This window comes from Megalobrama amblycephala, linkage group LG24 (genome assembly GCF_018812025.1).
Source record: "Megalobrama amblycephala isolate DHTTF-2021 linkage group LG24, ASM1881202v1, whole genome shotgun sequence".
NCBI classification, from domain to species: Eukaryota; Metazoa; Chordata; class Actinopteri; order Cypriniformes; family Xenocyprididae; genus Megalobrama; species Megalobrama amblycephala.
In genome coordinates this window covers 17,534,100-17,552,079 of record NC_063067.1, presented here as the reverse complement: position 1 = coordinate 17,552,079, position 17,980 = coordinate 17,534,100, and the positions used below count along the sequence as shown (strand labels likewise).

Genomic DNA, 17,980 nt, shown 5'->3' with positions numbered 1-17,980 from the left:
AGGGCTGTTGAATGCTTGAATCTGACAGGTTGAGGAACGAAGGTGTGCAATTATTTTCAAGGAGATGCACGGCTAAAGTAGTCCCGGGCAGGTGTTGACCGCATTATAAGTCCATATCACTCCGCTAAATGATTTCATTGATTATGACCTACAACAGCAAAAAAAACAAAAAAAAAACACTGACCAAGCAAATAATATACTAAACAATAGGATAAAAACAAATGTCATATGTCATTCAGTACAGACACACTTGAACACTGTTGAGACACATAGACTCAGGAAATGTACACAAGCCTAATCTCTCTCTCTTTCTCATAAACTGCATTAATAACTGTATTAGTCTGCTATCAATTGGCTCAAGACTCCGTTACTATAGCTCTAAAATGACGTTTTTGGAATTAGCAACGAAGGCGTGGGATGAGATGCATAAGAAATTAGTCCTACACACACACAAGAGCATTTTAAGAAAAAACCTGACAAATGTCTTGAAATACAACATCTGAACAATGTCTTAGGGTGTGGTTACCATAGAAGTGAAATAATTGACTCCGCTCCATTGAATTTATTAGAAAATAATGAATTACCACCCACGGGGGGTGTGCATTATTTCTAATAATTCAACGCCCCGTTGTCAATTATTCCTAACTTATTTCACACTTTCACAGCTAATCGGAATCGAGTATTCAGATAGACCATGGTATAACAACCAATACCGATAATAACAATTAAAAAAAAAAAAGATTAAATCGAGTAGTATTCAGAATGTCATGTGATCTCAACATGTTGGCCTCCATGAAGTGACCTGCTTCACTGAAGCACAAGAAAGTCATGCGGAATAACATGATACAAAGTGCTGCTACTATTATTTTATAAAGGGGACATTTCATATTACTTTAGAAAGGAATGCTGAATAGAAGCAATTTCATTGTCTCATTGGACTCCAACACTTTTAGAAGAAAAGATTCTAGTATATAGAACCTTAAAGGGTTCTGTCAGGCGCTTCATAGAACATTTTAGGGGTTCCCATCATGAGATCATTTTATGAATTTAGTCTTTATTTAAATTTTATGAATTGAACAGTGTATAAACATACTTTATCAGTAGAATAAATTGAAATAGCCCATTAAACATTAAAGTATTATGCAATTATGCAATCACATTTCTCCTTATAGAACCTTTTTGGCAAGGGTTTTTTAAATTGAGTCAAGAACACTAGAGATCTATACTGAACCTTTTTTTTTTTTTCTAAGAGTGTAATCAATAAAGCATTTCCCATGTTTCCATACTTCAGATTTAACTACTTTATATAAACCACTTTCTGTGCAGTTTTGAGTGTCCTTTTTTCTTTGTCTGAATATATAAATCCCTCCTCACCCCCTTTCCTGCCATCCTCTCTTTTGGATAAGCCACCATATGTCTCAGAGGATCAACTTTGAAAGTTTTCTGAGAGCGCGGTGTATGATTACACGAGAATTTCTCACAGACAGGGATCTCCAGAAGAAGGAAAATGCTAAATGCTATTTTAGAAATGAAATCCTCTTTCATGCATCTGCACCTGTCTCCCTCTGAGAACCCAGAGAGCAGATGCCTGATGGGGGAGTTTCGCCCGTGTGCACACCTCATTCTGAAATATTTATACACTTTTGACACTCTCCGATAGGGGGTGAGACAAAGGGTGCTCTGTGCCCCGTGCATTTGGTCTTGTATACTAATCTCTCATTTGACGTGGAGCCGTTTCAGCTGTTTATCTCTTCACTGAATCATTAGCCACATTCAGAGTTTTGTCCAATCAAACTCCCATCGAGCTCCCAATGTAATAATTCATAACACACTTCAATCAAATAATATTATGCACCCTTAAATTAATTAAATGCAAACTTCATTTATTTACTGCTAATATAACTGTATAAAGGAAGTACCAAGATTAGACAGACATGGCTCTGATCCATTTCCTGATGGAGGGGGACCGGCAAAGCACATTGAGTGCTAGTGCACGACTCTAGCAACTCCAAGGTCATGGGTTCATTTCCCAGGAAACACATGAACTGCTAAAAATGTATCTTGATAAACACATCTGCCTAAATGCATAAATGCTCACGTATTGTTCACAAGCTATAGTTGTGCTCACAACTTTACATATACCCATGTTAAAAAAAAAAAAAAAAAAAAAAAAAAAAAACTTTACTCTGCACAAATGTTTATGAACCCTTGATGTTTAATATCCTGTGTTGATTCCTTGGATCTCAGCATCATTGAGCTACTGTGGGCATGGTGAAGAGCATGCTGGGAACCAAAGATCTTACAGGACTTGGAGACTCAAGAACAGCTCAGGACAAAGCAGTGAGTGCAAAACTCAAAAAGGCAATACAAAAAGTCATTAATGCTTAAGGATGCAGCACAAACACACATGTATAAATGGTTTACGAGGACTCTCCATAGGCGTAATGGTTTTTATACTGTATAAACTGTATATTCTATTCCCAACACTAACCCTACCCCTAAAACTACCCATTACAGAACACTTTTGGCACTTTTTTGAATTTCAAAAAACACAGTTTAGTATGTTTTTAAGCCATTTGGTTTACGAGGATTGTTGTAATACCCATGTCATTATACACATTGTGTCCTCATAAACCATATATACAACAACACACACACAAACACACACATACATACACACATATTTTGCAAGAGGTATGCAGGTTGTGTAAATGTATCATGTGGAGTGTAGTTGCTTCATGCCAGTCATTCAGGGTAAGTTATGACAGCTCAGTGGGTCTGACCGTAGCATACCAAGTCATTACGGGCAGAATGGGAGGCATCTGAATAATTAATCAAAATAATGTAAAATAATCCAACAACCTTCCATCTCTCTCTCTCTCACCTGTTTGCTGTCCTCAGACTGCTTTGAGGGGTAAAGGAGGTGCCCTTCAGGTTAAATAAATATATATATATAAAAAATCACTGTGTACTTGGGACCAGCCCTTTGACACCTCTTTACTGTCTGCAGGGGTTACCGCCACCCAGCTTTTGTCACTTTGTTAATACGATGACAGATGAGCTACTAGACTCTGCCGAACAGCCAAAAAGCAACTTGGAAAAACGCTCTGGTGGAAATATTGAACGTTTTCTTGTCGAGTAAAATGGAAAAATTTAATCAGAATGCAGAGAAATCATGTGCTTTGAGCGTACACCGCATAAAAGCATATGTGCCTGTTCTGTAAATGATGCAAACATCATAATGTGGTCAGTGGTGAGCTTTAAAGGAGCTGCTCATAGCACTTACTGTCCATCTGCCATGGGCATTAGACTCCTATTGAGTCTACAAGTCTGTTAAGAGAAAAGGCAATCATTTTCTTCTAGTCCGTAGATGGGAATGTATACGAGCGCTCACAGGGAGGCGGTTTGCATTTCGTCATGGAACATATGGTTTAAGCGCAAGTGTGTATCTGCTACAAGAGAAGGTCTTCACTGATCCCGGAGATTTTCTCTGGCAGAATCTGCAAATTCTGTTTATTAATCATGACTACAGTTGCTGCACTCAATGCCGTGCCCAACTTTAATGAGCCGATTAAAAGCATGATGTGTGAGTAAGAAGAAGCAAGGGCAAGCGTGTTTTGTGTAAAACTAAGGCCAGGAGTCATGCAACGCTTTGGAAGGTAATAGTCAGTGGTTGATGAAGGTCTCTATTTTAGATAGCAGTAAATCCCCCTCTTCTGCTCCCAACCCCCTCTTTTCAGATATCAGCCCTTGAAAGTGTTCAGTTTTAGGACACAGGGAGGTCACACCTGTTGTGGAACTTGATAGAAGGCTTATTTATAAACTTTCAGCCCTCCAGATTCTTCCTACAGAGAAAATGCTGACATACACAGGGGAGGCCGGAGGGGGTGTGTGGGGTGAAAAGCGTGTTTATGAAAAGTGCACCAACTGGAAAATCCATAAAACTTCGAAATGATGAAATTAACGAGCAATCTGATCGGGTTTCCTCGGGACCGGCGAGGGAAAGTGTGGCTTTTTAGTCTCCCGTTGAAAGGAGAATGATGGAGAGAATACTGGAAGTTCCTCTTCGTTTTAATTTGGTTAAGACATCGGATTACTATTAACCTTTTTAAAAGACCATACAGAGTTATACAAGGGACGCCTCATAGCTGTCGGTCGAATAAAGCCAGTCAGTAAATGTCATAACTTTCTGAGACAAATTCACTATTCAGTCACTTTAAAGAAGAACTTCAATAGAAGCACCTCATTTCTTTGCCAGTTTTAAATGTCCCAGCAAACAAAAAAGCAAAGCCAGTTGGGGCCAGTTAAAGGTTCTCCTAATATATTGCCTAAATTTAGGCTCTGAGTTATGTCCTATGGGGCATTTGGGTAGGATCATTTGACGTATGAAAAGTTCTGCAAATGCTGAGTGGATTTGCAGTATAAGGGGTAATATTATGGCGGTGGAGAAGACCTCCAACCCGTGACAGATAGCCTGACAGGTGTTAGAGGAGGCAACACAGTGTCAAATGAACTTCTCATTTAGAAATGTGAAAGTTGCTGACTTTTTTAAACCTCAAGTAGCATGTTTGCTATATGAGCGAGATCCAATATTGACTAAAAATCCGCTTCTTTGTGCCGTGATCTGTTACCGCCAAAGAAAGACGGATGGAAATACTTCCAGACATGCCATCACAAAGTTTTCTTTTTCCTTCCCATATGAGACAGAAAAAAAGAGGCATAGATGTCTGACATCGATACATCCAACTGCGTAATCAAGCTCAGTCGGAGCTGATCTGATTGCACCTGTGCAGCCATTTTTAACCAGCTTGATCAACTTTAGTGGATTAGTGTCTAACTGACTTACAATATGTTATCACATTCGTAGAAAAGAGCAAAATCTGGGAACTTTAAATGGAAAATATGCAGCATCTTTGTGAATCTGAGAGTGTCAAGGATTGATAAACACAATGCAGCTTCCACATTTTACAATAAGACAAAAAAACATCTCAGGTATGTTCTCTGTTCTGCTGCACTGTGCAAACATTAGGAAACTTCCAATCAGTTCTAAGCACAGCACAGAGAACAAGTAAGAAGACACCCTTGACTTTACTATGGACATCTGGATATAAAATTACTCACCTGTGCCAAAACACTCATATAAAACAGATATTCCACACGACAGGACGTGATGCTATACAAACCGATGGCGAAAAAACCCCACTGCATTGCAAAGATTTTTCTTCTGACAGCATGCAGGATAGTTTTGGCTTTAAAAAATGGTGACACCATGTAAGGTGACCCCCCAGAATGCATCTTATGAAATTACAAAAGACAGAAATCCATTTGCAACTGTGCTCTAACACCAAGATTACATTGTTACTATAGAGTCTTCCTGCAAATTAATTTGGAGGTTCATTTCATATATTATTTGAATGGAGAGTGGTAGGAAAATTAAATCTCTGCATCAAACATTCCTGTGTATGTTATGTTATTTCTGCAGGGGCTTCGAGGAAGAAAACCATCGTCGCTCGCTTATACTGCAAACCTGCGGCAGTTATGACTGCTTTTGAATCGCAGTTGCCTGGGTTTCAAGACCAGTGATTGCAGTACGATTCAAAATGATTTCTCACAAGATCCTAATGTTTCATTCCAGTCAGTGTGCAATCTCAGTGCCGGGGATCACTCAAACGATGTGATGACTTAGGTGAGCATGTTCTGGTACACGTTGTACGTGAAGACAACAGCTCATTTGCCTCAAGGGCTATTTGACCTTGGATAAAAGTGCTATCATTTTTACATGGGCCTTAATTACTCTTTCATCGATCAGCATCTCCTTTTCATCACCAGATTTTAATGTCAAAGTGAAAAGTTAAATGCTTTTAAAGAACTGCTGGTGGAAAGATTTTACACATTAACCAAAATAAGAGAGATCATGCTAACACAATAATGATCATCTGACATGTACTGTGTATATATAGTACACAACATTCAGGATCTGGCTAATTTTCCATGAAATATTTTTTGGAATATCATAAAGGTAGAAAGATGAAATATCCAGCATCAGAATTTGGTCCTGCTACACAAAAGTTAATTTGCCAGATATATCATATTACCATTAGCCCACATTGTAAAGTATGGCTAATTTGAGCATTTAAAAAAATGCATAATCTATGTGTCAAATTATAATTTGTTTGAATTCATTGGTAACACTTAAGTTTAGTTTGGTGTCATGAACTAACAATGACCAACATTTTTATTTTTTTTTCCCCAGAATTTGATAATCTAGGTTACTGTTAAAGGTGCTCTAAGCGATGTCACGCGTTTTTAGGCCAAAACATTTTTTGTCACATACAGCAAACATCTCCTAACTATCCGCTAGCTGCCTGTCCCCTGAACACACTGCAAAAAAACGCAGTCTCTGTAGTCGCCACAAGCTCCAAAAACGGCAATAAAAACAAAGTGGTGCAGCCTGGACCACGAATCATAATAAACACGCTCCAGCCAATAACCGACAAGAATGATTTTAAATGCGCGTTCAGGACTGTTTCAGGAAGCACGGAGGGGAGGGGGAGGAGGAGGAGGAGGGAGGGTCTAGCTAGCCTCTGTTTTGTTTGACAACACTTCGAACGTCAATAGGAAGTTACTCCACCCAGGATCGCTTAGAGCACCTTTAATTTATAAATATAAATTATGTTTATGGCTAATTCATGTTCTAAATAATGTTCATGTTAATTTTTACAACTTGGAATGTTAGAAAATATTAGCATACACACAACTATTCAAAAGTTTGTGGTCAGTGAATACTTGAAATTAATACTTTTGTTCAGCAAGAATGCATTAAATTGATCAAAAGTGACATTTAAAAACAAAAGATTTCTATTTCAAATAAATGTTCTTCTTTTGAACTTTCAATTCATCAAAGAATCCTGAAAAATATTTTTTTCCACAAAAATATTAAACAGGACAACAGTTTTCAAAATTGATAATATTATGGAACCTTTCTTGAGCATCAAATCCAGCATATTAAAATGATTTCTGAAGAATCATGTGACACTGATGACTCAAGTAATGACTGCTGAAAATTCAGCTTTGCCATCACAGGAAAAATATATTTTAAAATATATTAACATAGAAAACAGTTCATTTAAATAGTAATATTTCACAAAATGACTACTTTTATTGTATTTCTGATCAGATAAATACAGCTTTGGTGAGAATAAGTGACTTAGAAACATTAAAAATCTAACTGGCCCCAAACATTTGAATAAAAGTGTATGTACAATTAACATTATGATTGATACCTAATGCATTAACCAATATTAAAAAATAGAACCTTATCATACAGGGTTAACCACTCATTAAAGAAGTGAGGAATTTTAATAAGCTAAAACCAAATAAAATATATCTATATATCATATTTGTGCAATCAAACATACTGAGCCCCCCTCTGACTCAGGCCGTAAGTGAGTTTGGATGTGGAGGCACTCTATACCCTGTGGGGGGACTTGGGAGCCATGTGTCGACATGCACCATACTGCTCACTACATTGCCTGGTCTTACCGGGAACAGGAAAGAAGGGGCGGAACAGAGGCTCTCCAGATGTTCTCCATCACAGGGCCACGGGGGAGAACTGCACCGAGCTGTAACACCTGCTTCAGCGAGAACCACCGCAACCGGGCCAAACGCAAGTACACTGGAGCTGCGAATGACAAGAAAAACAGCTTATTTTATAGCACACACTAATGTCAGACTGGCTTTCCTGGCAGCATTTCTACCATCCTAAGCCTCAGAACACATCTCTGCCGGTTTACATGATCACACGATCGGTGCCAGATATTAAAACTTGCTCACGAACAGTGTTCAGCTGAGATCTGAGTAGGTGGCGAAGGGCAAAGGCATTGCGACTGGCATTTTTGGGGGGCTGGGGGCTGCTGTTGATAATATATCTTTAATTTCCTAAAATAGTAAGTTCACTTGTGTACCCGTAAAAGGATTTTTTGCAGACTGGCTGCTTTAAAGATTTTTGGTTCATGCATACAATGAAAAATGGATAAATGACACCAGATTTATGATTTAAATATGTGCATGTTATTGCAAAGGTACTCTGAGGGGAGAAAAAAATTGTTGGTCGCATTTGAGCGGCACGTGAGAGGAAAGTGATAAATAATATCATAGTTTCCAACTAAAAACACTGGCTTGAAAAGTCCTCAAGAGGTGTAGGCTAAGTCCATGATTACTTAGAGTCTCAAATCGCATTCCGGTAATCTGTTCGTCGTGCACGCACACAAAATGCAAATGAGCAGAAACAAAAGGGAGCACAAGAGCGGCGGCAGGTGAGAGCGCGTAACGCTCAATAACACCAATGTTAAATTCTCCTTGACCTGAGGGTCACCAAACACCGACCCCAAATCGTTTAATATTTTCCCTTCGAGATCAATGGCGGCATAAATTTGGATTCAATGACAAGAATAATTTAAAACAGATCTATAAATGATAAGATGCAATTCCCAGAAGTGCTGCATGCATACTATTAAACTGACAGTATTGTTTTGGAAGCTTTAAACAGAAACCAAGTTTGTTTTCATAGGTATGAAAACAGTTAAACGAGCCCTAGGATGTAATATAGCATCAAAATATTAAACAGCATAATTTAGTTGATTTGATTTACAGTATTCATTACAGGTAAAAGCTGAAAAAAGAGCAGTCCCAGAACGCAATAAACACACTTTCATGTGTAATTTGCTCTATGAAACTTGGCAGATAACTGTATTTTGCGTGGGTATGGCCGCATATTGTAACAGACGTCTTTTGTGTTCTCCAGTAGCGTGCATCCACATGTGGTCTCGGGGATACAGGTTAAAAATATCCTTTCATCTGAAGGTAATCTACAATAACTGTGATCTCACCACGTGTTTAATTTGAGTTCAGTGCTAATACTGTTTTGCAAATCATAAAAAAGGCTCTCACTGATAAATATTAATTTGAGCCTTCATGATGTATTTGAAAATTCCGGCTAAAATGTCACCACATGGAACATTAATGTAATATTTCAAGGCCTGAGAGCAATGCTCATATTGATTGCATTTATTTGACTCAAGGGATGAGGAATAATTCTTCAGCCTGGGACACATCTGGCAGCCAAAGATGCGAGGCAGGGAATGAGAAAATGCAAAATAACAATAAAAATAATAGGGCTCGGATTTAAATATATCACCTCGACATTGTTTTAATGTGAATGGCTTAATACAGAGGAGATGCACCTCCTGCAGTTATACATCTATTTCTGAAAGGCTTATTTCTGCATAGTACATGATAGGCTACAGATTAGAAACTAAGAAGCGTTTTCATCTCCTCGCGGGGAAAAGCAATTGCACCCTTCTAGATGACACAGGTAAACGGTGCGAGTCCTTGAAACCTCACCTTTTCCTTATATTGACAGTGCTCTTCAGTTGCAAATCAGGAGACTGTTCTTGAAAATAAAGCCTGTCTCCCTTCTGGCAAGTTTAAGCAGAGACAGACGAGTTTGACTATGCCTATGTCCTAAAAGTCATTCATAATATTGACTATCATTAGGGAAGGGCGTCTCTCTGTCCTAGTGCAAATGAAACGAAATTTGAGACACGGCTTGACCCACGCCAGAACTACTATGAAATGCATCAAGAACAACAGAACAGTGTAAATGTTCATTCAGTATTGGGAAGTATTTAAATGGACAAGAAGTTTGTGTACTCGTATTCAAATCATTTGATCAAACAATTGAAATACTTAATACTTTGCTTAAATATTAAGTATTTGCAATTGTATAGTAAAATTATAAATGGTATGTGATTAAAATATTGAAAATAATAAATTATCATCATGTCTAAATATTTTAAATATACTACTTATTTATAGTACTTCTGAAATAATTTGCAAGTACACTGAACACTAGTCGGTCAGCTCAAACATGCTATTTCTATATACATTAAAAGAAAAATATATCTTTATGAAATGTACTAATGAAAATCTTTTTTTAGAAAAGAAAATGAAAGAAAAAGGTTAAACACTTTCTTTCCTATCCAGGTTTGCATAGTAGACTTGCCAAAGTATTGTGATGACTCGGACAAGATCCGTTTGGTACAAGTTTCCTTTCTGGAATTAGAGGACATTCCTCTCTGCTGAATGGGATATCAATTATGTATAGCTAAAGCGCCACCTACTGGCAGGAATAATTCAGTCAGCACAGCATGTGTGATAACCTCACTGAACTGCTCAAGTCATTTTATCAGATGTTACTCACTAAAATTATGGGCATTTTTGGCCTTTGTGTGTGTATTGCATTACTATTACTAATGACAAATTTGTTTTGAAAAATGTATATAATATAGCCAAAATAATTACCAAATATATATATATATATATATATATATATATATATATATATATATATATATATATATATATATAAAAGAATATTTTATTATATAAAATAAAAGAAAATCTATAAAAGAAAATATGAAATATTAAATTTTTTGAGAAATTCCAAAACAATATGGGTGAAAATGTTCTTTAACAAATTTGTTAACCTTTTTTTTTTTTTTTTTTTTTTTTAAATACGTGTTTACAGTTCCACTCTCATATAAGTTATAAATTATAAAATTGTATTATATATATATATATATATATATATATATATATATATATATATATATATGGAAGTTTATATGGATAAATGGAAGTACATTAAAAAAAATAGATATAACTGAGTGACATAATATACTACAGTTTTCCAATTCATCAGCATCTGTGACAAGTTTTTGGCTGGTGATCTTAGCACGCAATCTTGAGAGGCTAGGCGGACTTGACTGTCATAAACAATATACTTGAGGCTAACATAAAACAACAATACGTTTTTTCCCCCCACCACAAAGTGTTGCACACATGTGCACACAAACTTGCATGCAAAAATCTAAGACCAATATGGCATGATGTTGATAATGTACATGATCAGATGAGCTTTTATTAAAATCTTAAATGGCATTCAGAATGGTCCACATATACTACATAACAAATATTAAACATTATATTTAAAAAAAGAGTACATTAAATGGATTGCATTCTTCTTCGGTTTCTCTGTTACCCAACAAGCCACTTCAGTCTTGACAACTTTACATGTCTGAATATTGAAGCCGAAGGCAAACGGAAGGTTTTGAAACATACTGCATCACTCACAGCTCAAAAAATGGATATTGAGCTTATCATATTTCAGCTCTGATGCCATTGCTCGTTCACCACAGTGTCATTAAAATTGACGAACCACAAAAAAGAGAGTCAATGATTTCACAATTACTTAGTCTCTTGGCCATCCACCCAAGCTTTGAAGTATCCTGTGAACTGGTGGAGGCCCTCTCCACTTCATTAGACAGCGTCAAGACCACATGATGTAACTCAATCCATTGAGCAGTCTCAATTACAATGTGGTCCATTACGTTGCTGGAAGCCGATTCAAAACCTATCAAAATCCGAAAGACTCATTTAGTCTTGGGGTCTCTCGCAGTCCTGGATGTCCGACTGCAACGTGCCCGACACGTACACCCCCTGTCTATATTGCTTGTTCAACTTGACATGTAATTACAGAGGAAATATTTGTGTATTTTGTATGGGTGCCACAAAACTGCAGTCGACTCGCTGCCAAGGCTTCACAGCTCTCGCTGCTGCTGCTGCTCCAGCCAGAATCCCTGATTAAAACAAGATGGTTTCATTTGGGCCAGCTTTGGAAGGAATCACTCCCAGAGATCTGGCGCGCGCTGCCAAATCTACTACGGTGAGGAGTGTGAGACGCTGCAGTGAGAGTACCGTGCATTAAAACGCTACAGGGTTCTGGCTTCTCATTCGGTTCACTACACTTGCAAATAAACACACGGCCACTGCCTGCCTGTGATATTCAATGTCTAGATAAAAGCCTAGCTTTGCTTCATTAAAATCTGACTGTATTTCTAGGGTGAGGAGGCATTTAGCAGCTGAGCAAACATTGGCTAAAATAATAATAAGGAGATTATTAATAATAATCTATTTTAAAAAGAATGAACGTAAATGTGCTGTAATTGAGCAAATCAAAATCCAAGCTCAAATTCTTGCTAGGTTCATCCATTAACTACAAAGACTTATTTAACTGACTCTCCAAAATCTGCTCAAGTTATAGGAAGAGTTTTGCAGAAGCACTTATTTTATCTGAAATAAACTTATTTAACCTGAAACTACCAGGATATTGTGCAGAAGCTTTCATGAATATAAAGAGACCAGATGCATGTACAACGGCTCACCAAACCACAAAAGCATCTCCGAGGACTTCCCAAGACATGAATATTAACATAATGCGGAATAAAGAATCTACTCTGTTCCATTATATATGTTAAAATTAATTAATGTCGCAGATTATACTCAGGAAATCTATGGAGGATAGATGTTAATAGAAATCTGCAACTTCGAAGTGCTCAGTGAGCTTTTATGCTTCAAACACTGCATTTATGATATGAATATATATCTACAGAATATAGTTATGCTCAGCAAAAAAAGTATGTACATATTTAAGTGTTATATCAAGAGTTCATTGATCGTGGAAAGAAAAAATACCAGGTTACATCAAAGAGTACATTTCGCTGTGACCAAAATCTATGTGCAGCAGTTCCCTAAAAGCAACACAGTCTTTTTTTCTTTTTTTTTTTAAACATAATATTGATCGTGAAGGACTGTAGACAACCCTCTGTCAATAAACTGTGCCATAATGCAATGCTCGCACATAAACGTAATAATAATAATTATGAAATTAAATCTCAATTACATCGATATGACCTAGTTTCTATAAACTTCTTGGACACCGTTGAACTCATTAAGCTGTCAAGGTGAAGTTTATGAGACAGTAACAACGAGATGAGGAAAGAACAATGTTAGCCAGTCCGGTCAAAATATTCCTAGAGGATTATTTCATGGTGTAAATATTAACTTCACCATTACCTCATGTCTATAAGCACATTGACTGTAAATTCGTAACATACCTCTTAAAATTAATAAGCATACAAATCATTAGACACACTTATCGGCTTCACACTGAATATTAAGTCTCGTTGAGGATGCAAAGCTATGAAGATGTTATTCTTGGAGTGCGTGGTGTTAAATACAGCACAGCGAAGACCCAATATGGAGATAAGCTGTCAGACGGCTCCGTGCAAAGGAAAGCGCCCCGTCTAATCTAACCACTCCGCTCCCAGCACTTAGGGTAACGTGCCATACTGGAAATCCTCAGACAAATAAAACAAAGTGGGGCCACATTGATGCTCTGTCTTGTTTTATATGATGGCTTGAAATAAATGAACTTTAAATGGAACCTTGGCAGCAACGTGCGCTATTGATCGATCTGGACAGAAGCTGAAGTTTAAGGGCATAGCTTTCCCCGAGCTGGGCTGTAACTGGAGTAATGAAATTGATTGGGCACAGAGAGGTGACAAGCCAGTAGAGTCAAGCCCTTGATGTAGGGAAACAAGAGTGGCATCTAATTGGGGTGTAATATAGGTCTTTAGAGGACATTAAGCACTCAAGTGGAGGGAACCAAAAGGCTCCTTAGCAAGCTTAAGAGTGAAGACTTTAAGCCCTTTCTATCACACCGACATTTTCTTTCTGTGAGAACACCCACGAGATGTTTATTCACAGATTGAACAATACAGAAAACCTAAAACATCTTTACGCCACTGCGTGGGAAGTATTCCTTCAATTAAAACTCAAAAGGAATATTGACTTGTGACTTGTTCCTCCTTTTCCTTAAAAAAAAAGCAAAAATCAGAGTTACAATGAGGCACTTTAAGTAAATGTGGTCATACCACTTTTAACATTAAAATGCTGTTTCAATACTGTATAGTATATACAAAACGGCCTCATTTACTTCCACTGTAAGGGCCTCAATAGCTGGTTTTCCATTACAAATTTGCACAAAACTTCTGCAATATTGTCAAAATGTCTTTAAAAAAAACCTGGATGATGCCATTTCCATTAACCAACGTTATGCAACTAAAACTTTTTTTTTTTTTCTCAAAAATCATTGCAAAAATCATGGCAACGGATGTTAGTAGGTTTAAGTATATCACAGCCACTGCAATAGCCATTATTTTTACTCGAAGGAGACATAGGTGTGTCATCCAAGCATTAAAGGTGCCCTAGATTCAAAAATTGAATTTATCTTGGCATAGTTGAATAACAAGAGCTCAGTACATGGAAATTACATACAGTGAGTCTCAAACATCATTGTTTCCTCCTTCTTATATAAATCTCATTTGTTTAAAAGACCTCTGAAGAACAGGCGAATCTCAACATAACTCCGACTGTTACGTAACAGTCGAGGGTGTACGCCCCCAATATTTGCATATGCCAGCCCATGATTGAGGCATTAGACAAGGGCAGAACGTCTGGATGTGCACAGCTGAATCATCAGACTAGGTAAGCAAGCAAAGACAACAGCAAAAAATGGCAGATGGAGCAATAATAACTGATATGATCCATGATGTCATGATATTTTTAGTGATATTTGTAAATTGTCTTTCTAAATGTTTCGTTAGCATGTTGCTAATGTACTGTTAAATGTGGTTAAAGTTACCATCATTTCTTACTGTATTCACGGAGACAAGAGCCGTCGCTATTTTCATTATTAAACACTTGCAGTCTGTATAATGCATAAACACAACTTCATTCTTTATAAATCTCTCCAACAGTGTAGCATTAGCCGTTAGCCACAGAGCATAGCCTCAAACTCATTCAGAATCAATGTAAACATCAAAATAAACACTGTACTTACGCGATTAGACATGCTGCATGACGAAAACTTTGTAAAGATCCATTTTGAGGGTTATATTAGCTGTTTGAACTTTTTATGTTGTTTAAGGCAAGCGCGAGCTCTTGGGGCGTGGAGCACTAGATTTAAAGGGCCACACACCCTGAATCAGATCATTTCTAATTATGCCCCAAAATAGGCAGTTAAAAAATGAATTTAAAAAAATCTATGGGGTATTTTGAGCTGAAACTTCACAGACACATTCAGGGGACACCTTAGACTTATATTACATCTTTTAAAAAAAAAGTTCTAGGGCACCTTTAAAGGGATAGTACACCCAAAAATGAAAATAATGTCATTTAATACTCACCCTCATGCCGTTCCACACCCGTAAGACCTTCGTTCATCTTTGGAACACAAATTAAGGTATTTTTTTTTAAAAAAATCCGATAGCTCCGTGAGGTCTGCATAGCCAGCAATGACATTTCCTCTCTCAAGATACATTAATGTACTAAAACATATTTAAATCAGTTCATGTGAGTACAGTGGTTCAATATTAATATTATAAAGCGACGAGAATATTTTTGGTGTGCCAAAAAAACAAAATAACGACTTGGCCGAATTCAAAACACTGCTTCATTAAGCTTCGGAGCGTTATGAATCTTTATTGTCGAATCATGATTCAGATCACGTTTCAAACCGTCAAACTGCTGAAATCATGTGACTTTGACACTCCGATGCTTCCTGAAGCAGTGTTTTGAAATCGGCCATCACTAAACAAGTCGTTATTTAGTTTTTTTGGCGCACCAAAAATATTCTTGTCACTTTATAATATTAATATTGAACCACTGTACTCACATGAACCGATTTAAATATGTTTTTAGTACATTTATGGATCTTGAGAGAGGAAATGTCATTGCTGGCTATGGAGGCCTCACTGAGCCATCAGATTTCAACAAAAATATCTTAATTTGTGTTCCGAAGATTAACAAAGGTCTTACGGGTGTGGAACGGCATGAGGGTGAGTAATTAATGACATTATTTTCATTTTTGGGTGAACTAACCCTTTAATGGCAAGGAAAACCCTTATACTTGGGAGCCGGCCACGTATGAGGTCTTTCTGAGTGTTTCTCCCTCCTATCTGCTTCGAGGTCTTGATAAATTGTGGCATTTCTTTGTTGTTTAGAATCCAGTATTCCTGTAATTCTTTTGTCTTTTATGAGTTTGTACTCTGTCTCGTCTTCTGTACAAACATACATCGCCAACTTTAAAGAATGATCGACTTTTACGTGTACCAGCCAGGTGACCTGTAAATGCGGAAAAAAAATATTCCTTTTTCGAAGTGCCTGAAAAACCACCTCATGTGAGCGTAAAAACTTTTTTGCGATATATGCGAGTTTTTTCGAAATTGTCGTTTCCATTGGGCGTATTTTCAACTCGCAATTTCAATTTGCGCAATTTGAAGGTTAATGGAAACACAGCTAATGTTACCTTAATTTGTGCTTCTTTTTTTCTAGAAAACAAAATAATATTTTTTTTGTCGTGTTGTCAACTGAGCTCAACTAGTATTTTTGGGGGGCGAACCTGGAATATTCCTTTGACACGCAATATGGAAAAAAGTATTTTGGTTTTTGAGCCGTTTTGATCCTCCACTGCAATGGCGATCTAGAAAGGAAAGAACAGTCACCTATGCAAAATGGCCTTAGTGGCCACACTAAAGGAAAAAGTTACAGCACATTACAAGCACTTAGTGCAGTGATATCAAGGTTCACCTCTGATTTCCAATCTTAGGCCAGGAAGGGGGTGGGGAGAGGGTCATTAAAACGCCATTACAAGCCCATATTTCATATTCCAGCCTCGCGTATGTTTCAAGGTGTTAAAAGCTCAATGTATATTCCACTATATTTAAGCACCGGGACAGCAAAGCCGTACAGACACCTCACCGGCAGCCATTGACCTTGAGCCTATCCAGCCTTCATTAGCTTTTAGACACTTATCACTCATAACTGGGTTTGTCCTCGTTGCCACACTTCCTCCTTCACTTCACTTAGGCCAGCAAATAATGGCTGGAATCCATTTATCTGCCATTTCCAACAAGTGCGTGACATTAACGAATTATCTGCTTTTCTCTAAGTATGGCCAAGGTACCCTCCGAAGAATTCCCTCGCTCCTGGGTCAGCCTTTTAGAACTGCCTTTCTTCATTAGTGCCATTTTCTTTCCGCCGTCTTTAAATATTCATTCTGTTTTTTCGCACACGCTGATTTCGGTTTATGAGCACTATTGGGCGCGAGCTCTTTTTTTTCCTAAACACATATTTATTTAGTTATGATTTTTTAATGCTCTCTTCTACTTTATAACCATCATCCTCAGGAAAACATTGATCTGAGTTGCAAATGAATCTAATTATGGCTTTCCATTCTCTGTGTGAGATATTGACTTCTGGTTAACAGCGTTCCTCTTGCAGTGCAGTGATCTGCAAACTGTTGGCATAAAAAGTATGTAATCTCTAAAATGCTTAACAGAATTTTTAGCAGAATGTACAATTGTGTTGAGCACGCTTTACGCTGTTATGATCATACAACCACTGTATTCAGAGGGCAGGAACAAGTAATGTGCTTTTGTTCAGTCTTTATCTATCAAGGTTAAATATCAAACTAACTACAAAGGCCCAGACAGTGATGTACCATTATGAAGATAATTCAAGCAAGAAAACATTGCTCTACTGGTGAGAATATGGTCTATGCATGTGTCATTTTGCATTTGTTTAAAGAGCGCAGTACTGGCCTTTGATGCAAAGCCTTGACTTTCAACCATTTCCAACGAAGCCGATTTTAAATATTCCATTGCATCACATGTCGTCGATCTCTATGTAAAATGGTCATGATTATTTTATTTTGTAACATTAATGGAAGAACATGGGCGGGTGGGGGGGGGCTCGTGCATTTGCAATTCATATTCCCCTGCATGATTACATTAAGAGAGTGTTCTGTCATATTTGATTAATGTATCTTGTTTTCCTTAAAACCAGATTAAAATATGAAAACTGACAGAAATGAGGCCATTACAAAGAATTATCAATTTTTAATAATCTACTCAAGAGAGGAAAAATGAAGTGCCGTACACAAAGGAGCTGCTCAGAAATTCAGTAATCAGGATTTTGCTACATTCGCAATCAGTGTTATGTGGCAGATGGGGACTAG

The 17,980-nt window shown here is 37.4% G+C and overlaps 1 protein-coding gene across 1 annotated transcript in view; it reads right to left on the bottom strand.

Moving 5' to 3' along the window:
- The window catches only part of lg24h1orf127 (linkage group 24 C1orf127 homolog), a 76,994-nt gene that overhangs the window by 22,458 nt on the left and 36,556 nt on the right, over positions 1-17,980 (bottom strand). Inside the window, exon 13 of the transcript XR_007182968.1 lies at positions 7,543-7,681. The gene's annotated coding sequence lies outside the window, so the exon portion shown is untranslated. The remainder of the gene's footprint in view (positions 1-7,542; positions 7,682-17,980) is intronic.